Below are 17,114 nucleotides of genomic sequence, written 5' to 3' on the forward strand. Positions count from 1 at the left end.
TTTTTAACATTTATTTATTTTTGAGACAGAGACAGAGACAGAGCATGAGTGAGGAAGGGACAGAGAGAGAAGGAGACACAGAATCAGATGCAGGTTCCAGGCTCTGAGCTGTCAGCATAGAGCCTGATGCGGGGCTCAAACTCACAAACCGTGACATCATGACCTAACTTGAAGTTGGACCCTTAATGGACTAAGCCACCTAGGTGCCCCTTTGTTCTTTAAAGCAAAATTAAACGTAAGCTACAGAGATTTCCTACTTACTCTTCCCCCAACACATGCGTAGCCTCCCCCGTTATCCATATCCCCTACCAGAGTGGTACATATGTCAAATGATGAACCTATATTGATAACATCTTTATTACTCAAAATCCATAGTTTACATTACAGGTTACTTGATGTGTGTTCTATGGGTTTTGGCAAATGTCTGATGACATGTACTGCTATTATCGTTCATATAGACTAGTTTTACTGCCCTAAAAATCATCTGTGCTCTGTCTGTTCTTTCCCATTCACCACCCAACTCCTGGCACCCACTAACCTTTAAACTGTTTCCATATTTTTGCCTTTTCCAGAAGGTCTTATAGTTGGAATAATACAGTATGTAACATTATCAGCCTTATTCACTTAGTAATATGCACTTAAGATTTCTCTATGTCATTTCATGGCTTAATAGTTCATTTCATTCTTATCACTAAGTAATATTCCATTGTCTGGATGTACCACAACTTATCTATGGTCTCACCTACCGAAAGACATCTTGGTTGCTTCCAAGTTTTGGCAATTATGAATAAGGCTGCTGTAAACATCCATTGCAAGTTTCTATCGATAAATTTTTAACTCCTGTAGATAAATTCCAAGAAGTGCACTTATTGTATAGTATGTTAAGAATTTGTTTAATTTTGTAAGAAATTGTCAAGCTGCCTTTCAAAGTGGCTGTACCATTTTGCATTCCCACCAGGAATGAGTGAGAGTCCCCACTTCTCCACATCTTCACACCATTGGTGTTGTTAGTGTTTTTGATTTTGGACATTCTAATAGGTATACAGTGGTATGTCATTATTGTCTTAATTTTCAATTCCCTAAGGACATATTATGTTGGGCATATTTTCGTATGTTAATTACCTTCATCCTTGGTGAGGCACTGCTCAGAACTTTGGCCCATTTATTTTATTAGTGGGGTTGTTTATTTTCTTATTAAGTTTTGAGAGTTCTTGGTGTATATTGGATAATAGTCCTTTATCAGGTATGTCTTGAACAAATATTTTCCACCAGTATGTAGCTTGCCTTCTCATTCTTCCGATAGTGTGTTTTGCATAGCCTAAGTTTTTAATATTAATGAGGTCCAGCTTATTAATTTTTCTTTCATACATCTAACATTTTTTCTTTCATGTATCAAAAAAGTCATTGCCATACCCAGGCCTTCTAGGTTTTGAAGTTTTATAGTTTTGTATTTCACATTTAGGTATAAGATCCATTTTGACTTAATTTTAACAAAGAATAGAAGTTCTGCATCGAAGCTCTTTTTTGGGGGGAGGGTATATGGGGGTCCTGTTGTTTCAGCCCTATTTGTTGAAAAAACTGTCTTTGCTCTGATATATTGCTTTTGTTCCTTTGTCAAAGCTCACAGATATTAAGACTCTATTTCTGTGGGTTTATTTCTGAGCTCTCTATTCTGTCCCATTGATCTATTTTGTCAATTCTTTTGCTAATACAATCTTATCTTCATCATGGGGGTTTATGCTAAGTAATGAAGTTGGGTCGTGTCAGTCCTCCAACTTTGTTCTTCTCTATCAAAACTGTGTTGCCTATTCTGGCTGTTTTGTCTCTTCATAGAAACTTTGGAATCAGTTTGCTGATGTCCACAAAATAACTTGCTGTGATCTGACTGAGATTACACTTAATTTGTAGATTATGTGGGAAGACATCTTGACATATTGAGTCTTCTTACCTATGAATGTGGAATATCTCTTCATTTACTTAGTTCTTCTTTGACTTATTTTATTAGCATTTCGTAGGTTTCCTCATATAGATTTTATGTACTGTTTGTCAGCTTTATATTGAAATCTATTTCATTTTGGGATGTTAAATGTAAATACTATTGGGTTTATGTTGATGATCATGTTGGTTGTTGATAAACATAGTTTTAATTCTTCCTTTTCTATCTAGATGCCATTCATTTCTTTTTCTTATTTTATTGCAGTGGATAGAACTTCTGATACAATCTTGAATAAAAGTGATGGGAGTGGACATTCTTGGTTTTCAGTGTTTCACCATTAACTGTGATGTTATCTGTAGGTGTTTTGTAGATGTTCTTTATCAGGCTGAGTAAGTTCCTATTTTCAATTTGTTGACATTTTAAAAATCAGAAATACATGTTGAATTTTTGTCAGATGCTTTTTATGCATCTATTGAGATGATATTTTATTTATCTATTGCTATCTAACAATAACATCACAAAGTTAGCAGCTTAGAACAATACACATTTATTATTTCACAATTTGGGTGAATCAGGAGTATGGACAGTGCTGACTTAGCTTGGTCTTTTGCTTCAGGGTCTCACAAGACTGCAGTCAAGTTATTGGCCTCTACTACAGTCTGATGTGCAGCTTGAATCACAATGGATTGTATTCAAATTCAGACCCAAATTCAAGTGTTTGCTGGAAGTATTCAGTTGCTTGCAGGTTGGAGGACTGAGGCCCTCACTTTCTTGCTGGCTGTTAGCTGAATGCTATATAAGCATCTCTCTGACTGACTCTCTCCATATGGCAACAAACAATATGACAGTTGGCTTCCTTGAAGCCAGCAATGAAGAGTGTCTTTTAACAATACTGCTATCACCATTTTATGTAATGTAATCATATACTCATAATCACAGACATCCTTTCACCTGTGCAGTCTTCTATACATTAGAATCAAGCCACAGATTCTGCTCACACTCAAAGGTAGGGGATTACACACAGGTGTGAAATGTCTTCTGGTCAGGATCACGGGGACCATCCTAGAATCTGCTTATCACAGATAGTCATATGGATGATTTTATTTTTAATCAGTTACTGTGATAAATTACACTGATTGCTCTCAAAAGTGAAATTAACCTTACATTTCTGGGACTACTCCATTATGATTTATTATCTTTTTATATATTATTATATTTGATTTGCTAAAACTGTGTTTAGAATTTGTGCCTTGTGTAGTTTTTTCCATATTTCCAGTGTTTCAGATACATGTATGGGTTTACAGTTTCAAAATAATTCATAAATTTGGACATTTGGGGGGGATTTTTAAATAATTTTCCCTCTCTGTCCTCTGCTTTCAGACTCCTATTATATGTATATCACATCATGTGAATTTCCCCACAGTTTACTAATACTGGGCTTATTCTTTTTATTTCTTTTGTTCTTCTGTGTTTTTCAATTTGGATAGTTTTATTGCTATATCTCCATGTTCTGATCTGGTAATTATCCCTTCCAGTATTTTTCTTCTCAACACTGTAGTTTTCATCTCTAGAAGTTTACTTTGAGTTATTTAATATTTCCTATCTTCATACTTAATTTTTGGAACAAATAGAATACAGTTATTATAACTATTTTAATGTCCTTGTCCACCAATTCTAACATTTGTGTCAGTTCTGGATCATTTTTGATTTATCAATGTTTCTCCTCATTGTGAGTTATTTTCTCTGGCTTCTTTGGAAGCCTATTATTACTTTTAAAAAATTTGACCCCAGACATTGTAGATCTTTCCTCGCTGTGTACTGGTTATTTTTGCACTGCTATAAATATTCTCAAGGTGTGCTCCGGAACGCTGTAAAATCACTTGAAACAGTTTCATCTTTTGGTCTTGTCTTTAAGATTTGTTGCATGGAAACCAAGCAGCAGTTAGTCCAGAACTAATTTTCCTCCACTACTAAGAGAAAATCCTTATGAGTACTCTGGTTAAGTGTGATGTTTCCCAGTTTGACTGGTAGCAACAGGCACTGTTTGTTCCCAGTTTTCTGTGAACTTTGGTCCCTTTTGGCTAGCTCTTTCTTAGGTTTTAGGTCCTTAGTTTCCTTACACATTGTGGATTTTTGGAGTTCCTGCTTTGTGTAGCAATTTTTACAATGCTCTGTCCTGTGAATTTTAGCTTTTTTGGTGCCTGAATGCACAAATCTATGATTGTACCTCAGGAAAACATTATCTTCTGCCTGGGCTTCTTCCCACCATCCTGTGTCATGTCTTGGAAACTTTGTAAGACAGTAAGCTGGAACAATCTTAAGGATCATCTCATTTAAGTCCTATTCCTCGGGAATTTATATCCTTCATTGTCTGATGCCCATTGCGTTCAAAACCAGTATTGTATGTATTTTATTCAGTTGTCTTACTGCTGCAGGCAGGAGGATAAATCCAATATATTATTTGAACTTGGCTGGAAGCAGAAGCTTCAGAGGTTTCTTTTAATAATAAAATGAAATAGCATGTTAAAATATGTTTGAATATAAAGCTCCCTACACAAACTCATTATTTATAGAACAGTATAGAAAGGGTAAATATCATGTTATTATTCAAAAAGCAAGTATGAATTTCTATTTTAATGTAGGCTTTTTATTATAAACCCATAATATGCATATTGTAGATTATTTGGAATACAGAAGCACAAAAAGAAGTATTACAATCACCTATAATCACACCACCAACATATAATTACTGGTGATAATTTCAAATATATGCTTCTGATTTATTTTTTTGTATATGTTGGGATCCTTTGTCCCCATAATTACATAATGATAATTTTTTGGTGATATTTACTATTTTTTAAAATATGATTTTCAATGGTTGGATGAAAATCTATTTATAGATCCACAATTCTTCATGTAACTATTATACTTTTGTGGGGGCATTTGGAGGACTTTGAAGTTTTGCTACTATAACTAACATATTTTACATAAAGTTTTGTTCATAATTCTGATTATTTCTTTAAAATAGATTTTTTGATAGATAATTCCCAGTTCAGTTTTTGTTAGAAACAAAGGAAACTGATAACTTTTGTTTATAAAAGTTGCTTCTGTGTCTCCTAGTAGATAGGACATTTTATCTTGTGGGGTTGGGGTTGATTGATACTAAAGATCATTTTGCCATACTGCACTGTAACACTATAGGTATAAATAAACTTCATTTAGTCAAGACACTTCTCTGTATTCATGCTAGTTAATTGAAAAATCCTATAACCAGGAGGAAGCTTCTGAAAGATTAATGAAGGTTGTCGAAGGAGCTAGCCGACAGTGATCCAGATGCTGAGATAGTTTGTCCTGCTTCCTTTTCTACTCTCACCACGTTCGAATAAATACGTCAGTGGAACAAAGATGACTTCAGTAAAAAAGACAGATGAAAAGACTGGTGTGTCTATAGTGAATGCAGTTATGAACTGTGATCATACCATTGGTATTCAAATCCTGGCCTTTTCGTTTATTAGTTATGTCAACTTCTTAGTCTCTTTGAGTCCCAGTTTTTGTTTCTGTAAAATGGGGTAGTGTAATACCTCAAATGGTTTTTAGGCTTTTATTTTGTTTTTGTTTTTGGTTTTTTTTGCTTGTTTTTTGTCAATTAGACATTCTAAACATATAGCATTCAGAACATTGCTTGGCAAGTAGTGCACAATTAAGATTTAGTAGGTATTATTATATCCATCATTTGTAATACCTTTACAAAAAGAATTCACTTTTCTTTAGTAAATAATTATGAAATATATATGGATGAAGCAACTGATTGGTTTCTAGTACTATGAAAAAGAGAGTATATATTATAATCTTATGAAATCCTTAGGTTTTAATTAGTCTTCTTGTCATAGACTTTACTGTGAATCAGAGACTTCTGCATGGGAAATTATAATATTTTCCCTACAGTGAGAATCCCTTTTAAAGTATCTCTGGCAGCTGATCTTACCACTTTCATCTGAGAACCAAAGCTGAGTTCCCTCTTGAAATGGGATGCTTCACTGTGGGGCTGTGCAGATTAGAACAAAATATTGTTCATGCTATGTAACCATAATCTCTACTTCGGTCTTTAGGTTCCACTTTGAACAAATCAATAGCCTCAACTTTTATCTAAACTATAGCTTAGTATCCACTCTTCAAGAAATTCATTAGATTTATTTAATCCTTTTATAATATGGATAAGATTTCCTTATCTATTACTACCATCCTAAATCAACTTTTCCCTCAGAAAAGTAACCTAACTCCATAGATAGTTTTTAGCTTCATCATCAAGTAAAAATGGCAGCAACCTTAAATTTCACTATAAAAGGCTTAAAATTGATCTAGTAAAGAGACATTGTATTAAAATCATATGTTCTTCATGTAAGTGAAATAGAGATTTATCATGGGTATAATTGGTTAATATTGATGCATTTGTATTTTTGAGTAGTCATTTTCAATTCCATAGTGATATATATTTTATCACTACATCTATTTTTAAAATGAACTTTTGTTTCTTAGAAATTATTTTTTCTTTCAACAACATAAAATACTAAAACCAAAATTTTCACTAAAAATCAGTTCTTACTACACACATAAGATATTGTATATGAACCTAATGGTAACCACAAATCAAAAGCCTATAATAGATACACAAAAAATAAAGAGAAGTGAATCCAACCATAACACTAAAGAAAGCTATCAAACCACAAGAAAAGAGAGCAAGTGAAGAAAGGAACAGAGAAAAACCACAAAACCAACCATAAAACAAGTAACAAAATAGCAATAAGTACATACACATCAATAATTACTTTAAATGTAAATGGACTAACTACTCTCATCAAAAGACAGAGGGTGACTGAATAGATATAGAAGCAAGATCCAGCCATAGGCTGCCTACAAGAGACTCACTTCCTTCCTATTTTTTAATCTTTTTTCAAATATTTAATTACTTGACTTCAAGGTTCTTTTCCCACATATCTTTTATAATAAATGGTAGCAGCTTCAACTTCTACTTATTCTGGAATCAATGTCCTCATGCTGAACATCTCAATTTCATTTCTACAAACTTGGAGACTTGTCTTAACTTGCATTTTTCTGAACCTTTCTTTATCCTGCACCTACAGCTCACCTATTTCCTTCTTTTCCATTTCACTTTTTTAAAAATTTTCATTGCATCTAGTATATTCTGTTCTTATTTTGCTTTGTACCATCTGAATTCCATAATCAGCCATAATAAGTGTATTCTAACCTCCTTAATTATCTACCTTCAGGACTTCCCTGTTAAATCCCACATTCTTTTTCTTGATCCCAAATCCCATATAGCCAGACAATGAATGTTGAGAGTTGTCTTTATTTTTTCTTTTGAGTGCAATATGTGCTTATGTTGTTACTCTCAATCTCAGTAATGAGATGAAGGACATACCATTCTTTCATATGCTTTATCTCCTACCCAGGAGGAGTGGGACATGACATTAAAAGGGTATGCCAATTGCCAGTCATGTATTTGACATTATTTACAGGCACAAATCTAACTACAATGCAGATAGAAGATAATACCATTACCTACAATGTTCCTTTGTGCTCCTTTCTGGTCAATCTCCATCATCCATGCTTGGTGCTTAAAAATCTGCTTTCTGTCCTTTTCCTGCATAAAATTCTTTATAATTCTGTATATGTGGAATGTAGCCTCTGTGTATGGCTTCATTTACTTAGCACAAATGTTGGAGATTCATTCATATTGCTGCATGTGTCAGTGACTAATTCTTTGTTAGGAATTAGCGCTGAAAGACATTCCATTGTATATTTCACAATTTGTTTATCCATTAACCAGTAACTACATGTTTGGGTTGCTTCCACGTTTTGACTATTATAAATAAATTTTCTGTGAATATTTACAAAAAATAAATTTTAAAAGAATATTTAGATACAGAATAATTTTATATGTCTCAAACTCCGTACCATGAAATTGTAATAGTAGATCTAGGAATAAACAAATCTGATTCTCTTCTTTCTTATAGCATCTACCTATTTTGGATTAGTCCCTTTGTTCACTTGGAGTTGGAAAAAATCATTGCAAATGTTTTAAATTATGTAAGCCAACTCATTCATCTCACAGGTGAAAAGACGGAGGCTCACAGAAGTTACATCACTTGTCCAATGCCATCCAGCTGTTTGGTGGCAGAATATAAATCAGAAATTAGACTTGACATATAGAGTTACTGCTAATATTTTAGAAAAGATTTTGTTTCCAAATAGCTATTCCACAAACATTTTACATTATTTTCAATTTAATGAATCTTAAGTACTACTAATTGCTTTGGGACTCCAAAAAAGCCTAAGAAATTGTTTCCCTACACATAATGCTCTTAACAGGGAAGAGGGGCACACAGTAAAATAATTAAGGAGGACTTTGAGGTAAAATATAGTGGCAGATGGAAATGTGATGTGGTAGGTTGAAGTGAAGACTAGCTGTAGAGAAAGGTGAGGACGATGGAACAATGAACTTGAATTAAAGCAGTTGTTAGAGAAACCTTTGGGAAAAAGTTTGAACATTAATGGACCCATCTAACCACCAACCTTTTTCTTATCTACCTGGTGCTATGGAGTAGAGCTGGAGGAAAACACCAAACAGGAGAAATGAGGTAATTATTTACTCTTTGCCTCTAAGCTCAGCTGTAGGTCAAGTTCCCAGCAATCTTGCAGATTCCAATCAGCTTTGTTGGCAGGTTCAATCAGGTGCTTTTCCAAACTCTTCTGCACTCAGAGCCCCAACTTTACACACCTCTCACAGTTGATTGATGCTGAAGATTAGTTTTGCCACTTTGGATTGTTATAACTACAGGTATAAATGCACGTCAGCTAGAAAGAACATCACTCTGTATTCACACGGGCTAATTGAAGAGTTCATAACCCTTAGGAAGAATCTGAATGCTTAAGGAATATATTCCTTCCATCTAATTCCCAGTAGGTGACACTGCCAGGATAGAACTCTTAACTTGCTGCCTTTTTGCCCCATCACTGCCATTTGATTTCTTTAACTTCGTCTGTCTCTTCCACCTCCTCTCTCATTGCAGAGGATGAGGTAATCCTTTTTGTCTAAACTGAATCCATCTACTTGCTTTTGAAAGCTTCTTCAGGGATCCAGACCCATTAATTATTTTCTCTTTCCTATGTTTTTAATCTCCTATTCTTTACTACATTTGTACTACACACTTCTTTGTACTACATTTGCTCAATGATTTCTCAGTTTTATGAGGGAAAATAAATCTCCATCAAGCCTGTTTGCTTCCTATCTAATGCTGATCTCTTTCCTTCCATAGTCAATTTTCAAGTAAGTTACAAACTCTGCATCTTAAGCAAATATTCAGTGTTTTAAAAATAGCTTTATTAAGATATAGTTTACAGGCCAGACAATTTACCTATTTTAAGTCTATAGTTTTGTGAGCTTTAGTAACCATATTGAGATGTGCAACCATTATCACCGTCTAGTTTTAGAACACCTCCATTACCTCCACCCCCACAAATTTCCCTCATGCCATCTAGAGTTAACCCCATTCTCACTCCCAACTCTAGACAATCACTAATCTGATTCTGTCTTCATAGTTTTGTATCTTCTAGAAATTTCAAATAATTGGATTTGTACAATATGTAGTTTTTGTATCTAGTGTTGTGAGGTTCTTTTGTGTTTTTCCATGTATCACTTTTATGTTCCCTTTTATTTCTGGGTCAGGTTTTATTACACAGATACACCCCAGTTTGTTTTTTTAATAGATTGATAGGCCTTTGGATTGTTTCCAGGTTTTGGCTATGACAAATAATACTTCTGTGACCATCCATGTACAAGTCTTTATCTGGTCATATGATTTCATTTACTTTGGAAGATACCTAGGAGTGGAATTGCTGTGTTGTATGCTAAGTGTGTGCTTAAGTTTTTAAAGAAACCAACAAACTTGTTTCAGAGTGCTTGTAACATTCTTACATACCTACATACTGTAACATTCTTACATACAGCAGTGTATGAGAATTTCAGTGTCTCGACATTCTGACATTTAGAAACCCTTTTGATTATATCCATTCTAGTGGGTGTTTAGGGATTTTTTTTGTGGTTTTAATTTGCATTTTCCTAATTACTAATAATGTTGAGTATTATTTCATGTGTATACCTGTCATTTTTATAATTAATTTGCAGAAGTAGTTATTCAAATATTTTGTCAGTTTTTACTATTGGATTGTCTTCTTACTATTGAGTTGTAAGTTTTTATATACAGTGAAACCTTGGATTACAAGTAACTTGTTCTGTGAGTGTTCTGCAAGACCAGCAAACATTTCTAATATATTTTAACTTCACATATGAGCGATGTCTTGCCATACAAGTAGTACGTGATGCCAAATGTCACACGCTCACAACTGAGCCAATAGTCCTTGAAATTCACTTTGATGTACAAGTGCTTTGGATTATAGGCATGTTTCTGGAACAAATTATGCTCACAAACCAAGGTTTTTATATAATGAACACAATCCTTTAACATTTCTATGGTTTGCACATACTTTCTCCCAATCGATGACTTGTCTTTCCATTTTTTCAACATCATTTTTAGAGAAACATTAGTTCTTAATTTGGATTTACAAAAATAATAAAATTTTTATTTTAAAGATTGTGATTTTGTTGTCATGTTTAAGAAATTTTGCCTAACCCAATGTCACCAAAATTTTATCCTTTATTTTACTCCAAAAGTTTTTTAGTTTAGGTTTTACATTCAAGTATATGATCCAATTTTAATTAATTTTGTATATGGTATATGGCATGAGCAAAATTTATTTTAATGTATGTGCATACCTAATTTGAAACAATTTACAGAAAAGTTTGCATTTTCCCCCAACACCTGTACTCTGAAAGTAAGTTTCAGTGAACAGCTAATTCTTAAAGAGAACTTATGTTCCATCTTCTTTAGGGTAAAATATCTATAAAATTATTTGGATTTTTTTTGCATGAACATTTTCTCTGCTTTCCCCACTAATAATTTATTTAATCATTTGTTTATATTACTATAGACTCATGAGTATTTATTTTACACTCTAGGTTACAATCCATTACTGTTTTATTTCCTTCTTCTAAAATGTCAATTACGGGCCTGTTACACTTTTAGAAATTGTTCTGCATTTCCTAGATGCCAGTTCTATTTTTTTTAAGTACTTTTATTTATGTATTTATTTTATTCCAGTTTGGGAAGGTTCTGATGACTTATCATCACAGTCTCTGATTCTTTCCTTATTTGTGTTGCATCTACTGATGATCCAATCAAAATCATCCTTCTTTTTTTTGTTAAATGTTACTGATTTCTAACATTTTCTTTTGGTTCTTTATTTAAAAAATTCTTTTAAACAGTTTATTTATTTTTGAGAGAGAGAGAGAGAGAGTGAGAGGAACAAGATGGGGGTGGGGAGCAGAGCAAGAAGGGGACACAGAATCCGAAGCAGGCTACAGGCTCTGAGCTGTCAGCCTAGAGCCCAATGTGGGGCTCCAAAGCACAAACCGTGAGATCATGACCTGAGCTGAAGTCAAGCCCTTAACTGAGTGAGCCTCCCAGGCGCCCCTCGTTTGGTATTTTCTTAAGAGTTTTCATCTCTTACATTGGCCAGATGTTTGCTTACTTTTAGCACTAGAACCTTTGATATATTATTCATTATTTTAAGTTCTCCTTGTGAGGATTCCAACATCTGCATCATACCAAGCCTGGTTCTGATGATTGCTTTGTCTTGTCATTCTGTAGTTTTGATTGCATTTGCCATGCCTTGTACATTTTTGTTAAAAGCTGTACCTCTTGTACGAGGTAATAAGGAATTGAAGTAACTGGGTCATTAATGTGAGGACATCTGGTGACCTGGCTAGAAATGGGTGTGTTAATGTTTTCTATAACTGTAGATGTCATAGACTTCACCTTCTCTACTGTCTTGCTTTTGTCTCCTTTCTTGACTTTGCGATTTCCTAACATCTCCTCCTTAGAGAGGACCTGTGTCTTGCAGTTCTTCTGGCTGTAATTCACTGGCACTATATCGGATCCCTGCTGGTATGATGTTGGAGTGTGGGGAGAGAGGCATTCTATAGTCTTCCAATTAAATCTCCTGGTTGTAATGGACTTGTGTCTTAGGTTTAGGACTCTTGCAAGAGTTTCTCCAGTGGTATTGTTATGCCCAGATTTTAATATCACCCCAAAAACAAGGAATTGCCGGGGAGACCGAGTCACGCATGCAAAAGCAAAGGGCGGTTTTATTACAGGCTTAGGCTGGCCGAGTCTAAACTCGGGCTCACAGACTTTACCAACGCAGCGGACCCATGCTAAGAGCCCCGAACAAAGGCGGGGTGGGGCTTTTATGAGTTTGGGAAGGGGGAGTTACAGGAAATTGTGACATAGGTACAGTGATCCAATTATTATTATACAATATTATTGACAGCAGGTTTAACCATTCACATTGCCTAAGAGTATTTGTTACTTTTGGCGGGACCCAATCACAACATTTAGAGTATTGACCAATCACGGAGGGGGCCCAGGACCCTCACGTAGGGCGTGACTGGTCTTAGCCTCCTTCTTTAGGCCTGCCCTTAGAAATGTTAAGGGTGTTAGCTGGCCTTTCCTGATTGGGTGTTACAAGGGTGGTCACTCTTGCCTTGGGCAATGTGTGCCCTTCTATTGTCTCAAGCAGTCAGTTTCAGGCCTGCGTCCTTACAGTATAGTGTTTTCATTTGTTTGTTTTTCCTTTTGTTCCTATCTATTCTCTTCAAATCTTATGTTAAGTATCTTTTTCCCTTTTTTATGAGACAGAAAGGCTAGAACGGAACTGGAGTAGGAAAGTACCCTTCCAACAACTGGGATAGGCTTCCTCTGGAGAGCAGGTGTTTGTTCTGATAAGGTTCTGGACGTAGTTCCCAATGCTTCCCTTATTAGTACCTTCTTATTAGTGCCCCTGCAAATTAGTAAACTGATCTGTGTCCTTCCGTGGCATCTGGTAAAATCAGGAGGGCCTTGGACGGCCTAAGCCAACTTGCCGTCTGTTTAAAGGTAGCTGGGATTTGTGTTAACCAGGTATGTGAGACCTGCTGTCACAGATGTGACGGTCCCGCAGGAAGCAAGCTGTACCCTCCCAGATCCCTAGAAACTGGAGGCCCCGCACACAATGCTGGGCCACATGGGGAGGCCCTAGGTTGATCAGGAGACTGGGGGGTGGGGTGGGTAGACAAGGGAGAAACAGACAGGGCAGAGTAAACAGGCTTAGAATTGCCTAGTCTGAATAATTACAAGAAGCTTGCGGGTACAGAGTCTTTCCTTAGTTGCCTGGCACCTGATACTGGGATGACAGGAGCTGGGGAATAATTTCCTGAAGGATGAGAATTTAACAAATTTGGAAGGCTTGGGCTTTGAATTTATTGGCTTGCATATGAAAGGGATGCCCCTGGGCAAGTCCTTTCCTATCCCTTGGAATTGGCTAGCCCCAGGAGGGACAGTCTCTCCCGGATCAGCAGGGCCCAGGGGTCCAAGCATCCAGTACAGAAACTAAAAACCTGGTTACTATTTCCTCCTCACTCTGCTCCCTTGGATAAAATCCCTTACCTAACAACCCTCCCTATGAAATGGACCAAACGCTTTGCTTTTCCTGTTCATCTCGAGCAGAGCAGTGGGTTTTCGTTCCCTGACAGCTTGCAGACTTAGTGAAACAAGCCAGTCCTTATGTAGGAACTCAGGGCCACCCCACCCTTCTCCTACAAAGCTGCCTCCAACAGCCCCTGACTGTTCACTCTGTTGCAAGTGAAACTTGCATGAATCCCTGCAGTGCATCTGCTGTTCTCTACTTTTGGACTGTGAGTATATGTGACTAATAAATGACAGTCAAATTCACATGCCCTGTGTCAGCTGTGGTGTGTTTGGCTCTATCTATAATCCTAGAGTCAAATGTCTCCTTCATCATGACTGGCTCAGGGAGAAATCTTTTTTTTTTTTAATGTTTATTTACTTTTAAGAGAGAGAGAAAGTGCGAGCATGAGCAGGGGAGGGGCAGAGAGAGAGGGAGACACAGAATCTGAAGCAGGCTCCAGGCTCAGAGCTGTCAGCACAGAGCCCCACATGGGGCTCGAACCAACGAATCATGAGATCATGACCTAGGCTGAAGTCAGACACTTAAATGACTGAGCTACCCAGGTGCCCCTCAGGTAGAAATCTCTACTGGACCATCACCTGGAAGGAGGGCCCAAGATGTTCTGGATGTTCCCAGGGTTTCTCACACTCTTGCTAGTCCATTGTTCTCCTCCAGCAATTTTCCAAAATTACTTTTTAAGTGTTCCTGTCAGTTTACGTCTCCAGTGGCTTCTACTTCAGATAAATATATCTGGTTTCATTCTCCCTAAGTGAACCTCCTCTCCCAATTTTGAGGTAATGATTTTCCCTGAAACCTCAGTTTTCTGATGAGTCCAACAAAAGTTATTTATTTTTAGTTTGTCCAAATTTTTCGTGTGTTTGTAAGAATAAGAGTGATGAATTCTAAGGTTTTCACATGTTGGAGCTGGAACCTCAAGTCCTCATTCATTCATTTTTTTCCTCCTACTATAATCTCATTTGTTTACCAATGATTTCTCTTAGCAAATTCACACTCTCTTCATTTTTGTAATGGGTATATTTCTCTCCTTATCTTAATCTCTTTGTGACATTTATTATTACTTCTAACATTTTTTATTTACTTAAGTAATCTCTACACCCAATGTGAGGCTCGAGCCCATGATCTTGAGATGAAGAGTCTTCTGACTAAGCTGGCCAGGTGCCCCTCTTTGTGACATATAATAATTGTTGATTAATTCTTCCTTCTTGTAACGATCGCCTGGCTGAATTTCTAAAATGCCATGATTATGTTTCTCTTCTCCTTGGTTCTGCCATTATCTATTCTTTAAATGTTAAATGTTTTCCAGATTCCACCTTCACTTTCTGTTACCTCTCATATTCTCCTTGGGTGACTTTCGCCCTTTTTTTTTTTATTGCAATATAAAACATAGAATCTTATATTAGTTTTGACTGTAAAACACAGTGAGTTTACAGTACTATATGCTACAAAATGCCCACCATGACAGGTGTAGTCACCATTTGTCACCATACAACATTATCGTATTATTGGCTACATTCTCTATGCTGTACTTTTCATGCCTGTGACTTATTTATTTTATAACTGGAAGTTTTTATCTCTTAATCTCCTTTATCCATTTTTCTCATTCCCCTCCCCCTGCCCACTTTCTCTTTGGCAACCACCAGTTTGCTCTTTGTAGTTATGAGTCTGACCTTTTTTTTTAAATGTTTATTTGAGCATAGCTGACGTACATTGTTACATTAATTTCAGGTGCACAACATAGTGATCCACCATCTCTATGTGTTATGCTCTGCTTACCACAATGTCACTACCGTCTGTCACCACATGATGCTATTACAGCACCGTTGACTGTATTTTCTATGCTGTACCTTTGAGTCCATGACATATTCTTGCCATACTTGGAAGCCTGTATCTCCTACTCCCCTTCACCCATTCTGTCCATCCCTCTACCCCTCTTCCCTCTGGCAATAGTTTGTTCTCTATATGTATAGGTTTGATTCTGCTTATTGTTTGTTTATTCATTTGTTTTGTTTTTCAGATTCCACATATGAGTGAAATCATATGATATTTGTCTTTCTCAGTCTGATTTATTTCACTTTGCATAATACCCTCTACGTCCATCCATGTTGTCACGTGACAAGATCTCATCCCTTTTATGGACGTATAATATTCCATTGTATATCGGCACCATGTCTTCTTTATTTATCCACCAATGGGCACTCAGGTTGCTTTCATATCTTGGCTATTGTAAATAATGCTGCAATAAACATAGGAGTATGTATATCTTTTTGAATGAGTGTTTCTGATTTCTTTCAGTAAACATCCAGCTATGGAATTATTGGATTATATAGTATTTGTATTTTTAACTTTTTGAGGAACCTCCATACTGGTTTCCACAGCAGCTGCACCAAGTTGCATGAAGTTTCCCTTTTTTTCCACATCTTCACCAACACTTGTTATTTCTTGTGTTTTGATTTTAGCCATTCTGCCAAGTGTAAGGTGGTACCTCATTGCGGTTTTCATTTAGTTTGTCCATTTGTTTAGCTTATTAATATTCATGTATAAGTGAAATCATATCTTTCGCTCTCTCCTTTTTTTTATTAGCTTTTCAACTTTAATCACTCCTAAGATCACCTTTCTCTTAATCCTTTTATCTCTGCTCAAATTTCTCCCTTTACTTCTGCTCAAATCTCTCTATTATCCTACTATTCTGGACATCTTCACTTAAATGTCTGATATTTCAGATTTGACACATCCCAACATGAAGCATTTATTTTATATACTGACCATCCCAAACCTACTATTTTCTTATATTTCTATGTCTGTGAAAGGCTCCACTTGGCATCAATCACACAAATCATAAACCTCAAATGTTATTTTACTTCTTCCTTGTCATCTTCAGTTCAGTAACATCTGGAAAATGCGTTTTCTGCTCTCCAAATCCACAGCCACCAATCTTGGCTCCTGCTCTTCTTTTGCTATGTCAGTGGCTCACAAACTTCAGCGTGCATCAAATGTACCACCTTCTCCTGGAAGTCTTGCTACAGTGTAGACTGCTTGGATGGAGCCTGTGTTTTGTGATATGGTAGGTCTGGAACGGGGCGGGAAATTTTGCATTTCTAAAAAGTTACTAGGTGATTCTGATTTTGCTGATTTGAAGACCACACTCTGACAATCATTGTCCTAGAGTATTGTAATAGCCTCCTAATGAATCTCTGTGCTTCTATTCAAGATTTTTTTCAAGCTATATGTCACACCTGCAATACAATTCACTTAAAAGTCGTATTTGCCCTCCATTGTCCTATGGAACATAGCAAGTGCCTGGCACATACCAAGTGTTCAGTGTTTGTGTAAACAAAATAGGCATTAGAGAATGAGCAGGATTTTCATAGGAGGAGCCGAGACACAGTTTATAGTAGCATTGGAGTGGGTGAGGGGAGGGACAAGGAATACAGCTTTAGTTGCAATAATATTACGTATAAGGAAGCAAAGTCTGTCATGGAGAACAATTAACAAATAAGAATATATATATATA

Source organism: Suricata suricatta, chromosome 8, assembly GCF_006229205.1.
Source record: "Suricata suricatta isolate VVHF042 chromosome 8, meerkat_22Aug2017_6uvM2_HiC, whole genome shotgun sequence".
NCBI lineage: Eukaryota > Metazoa > Chordata > Mammalia > Carnivora > Herpestidae > Suricata > Suricata suricatta.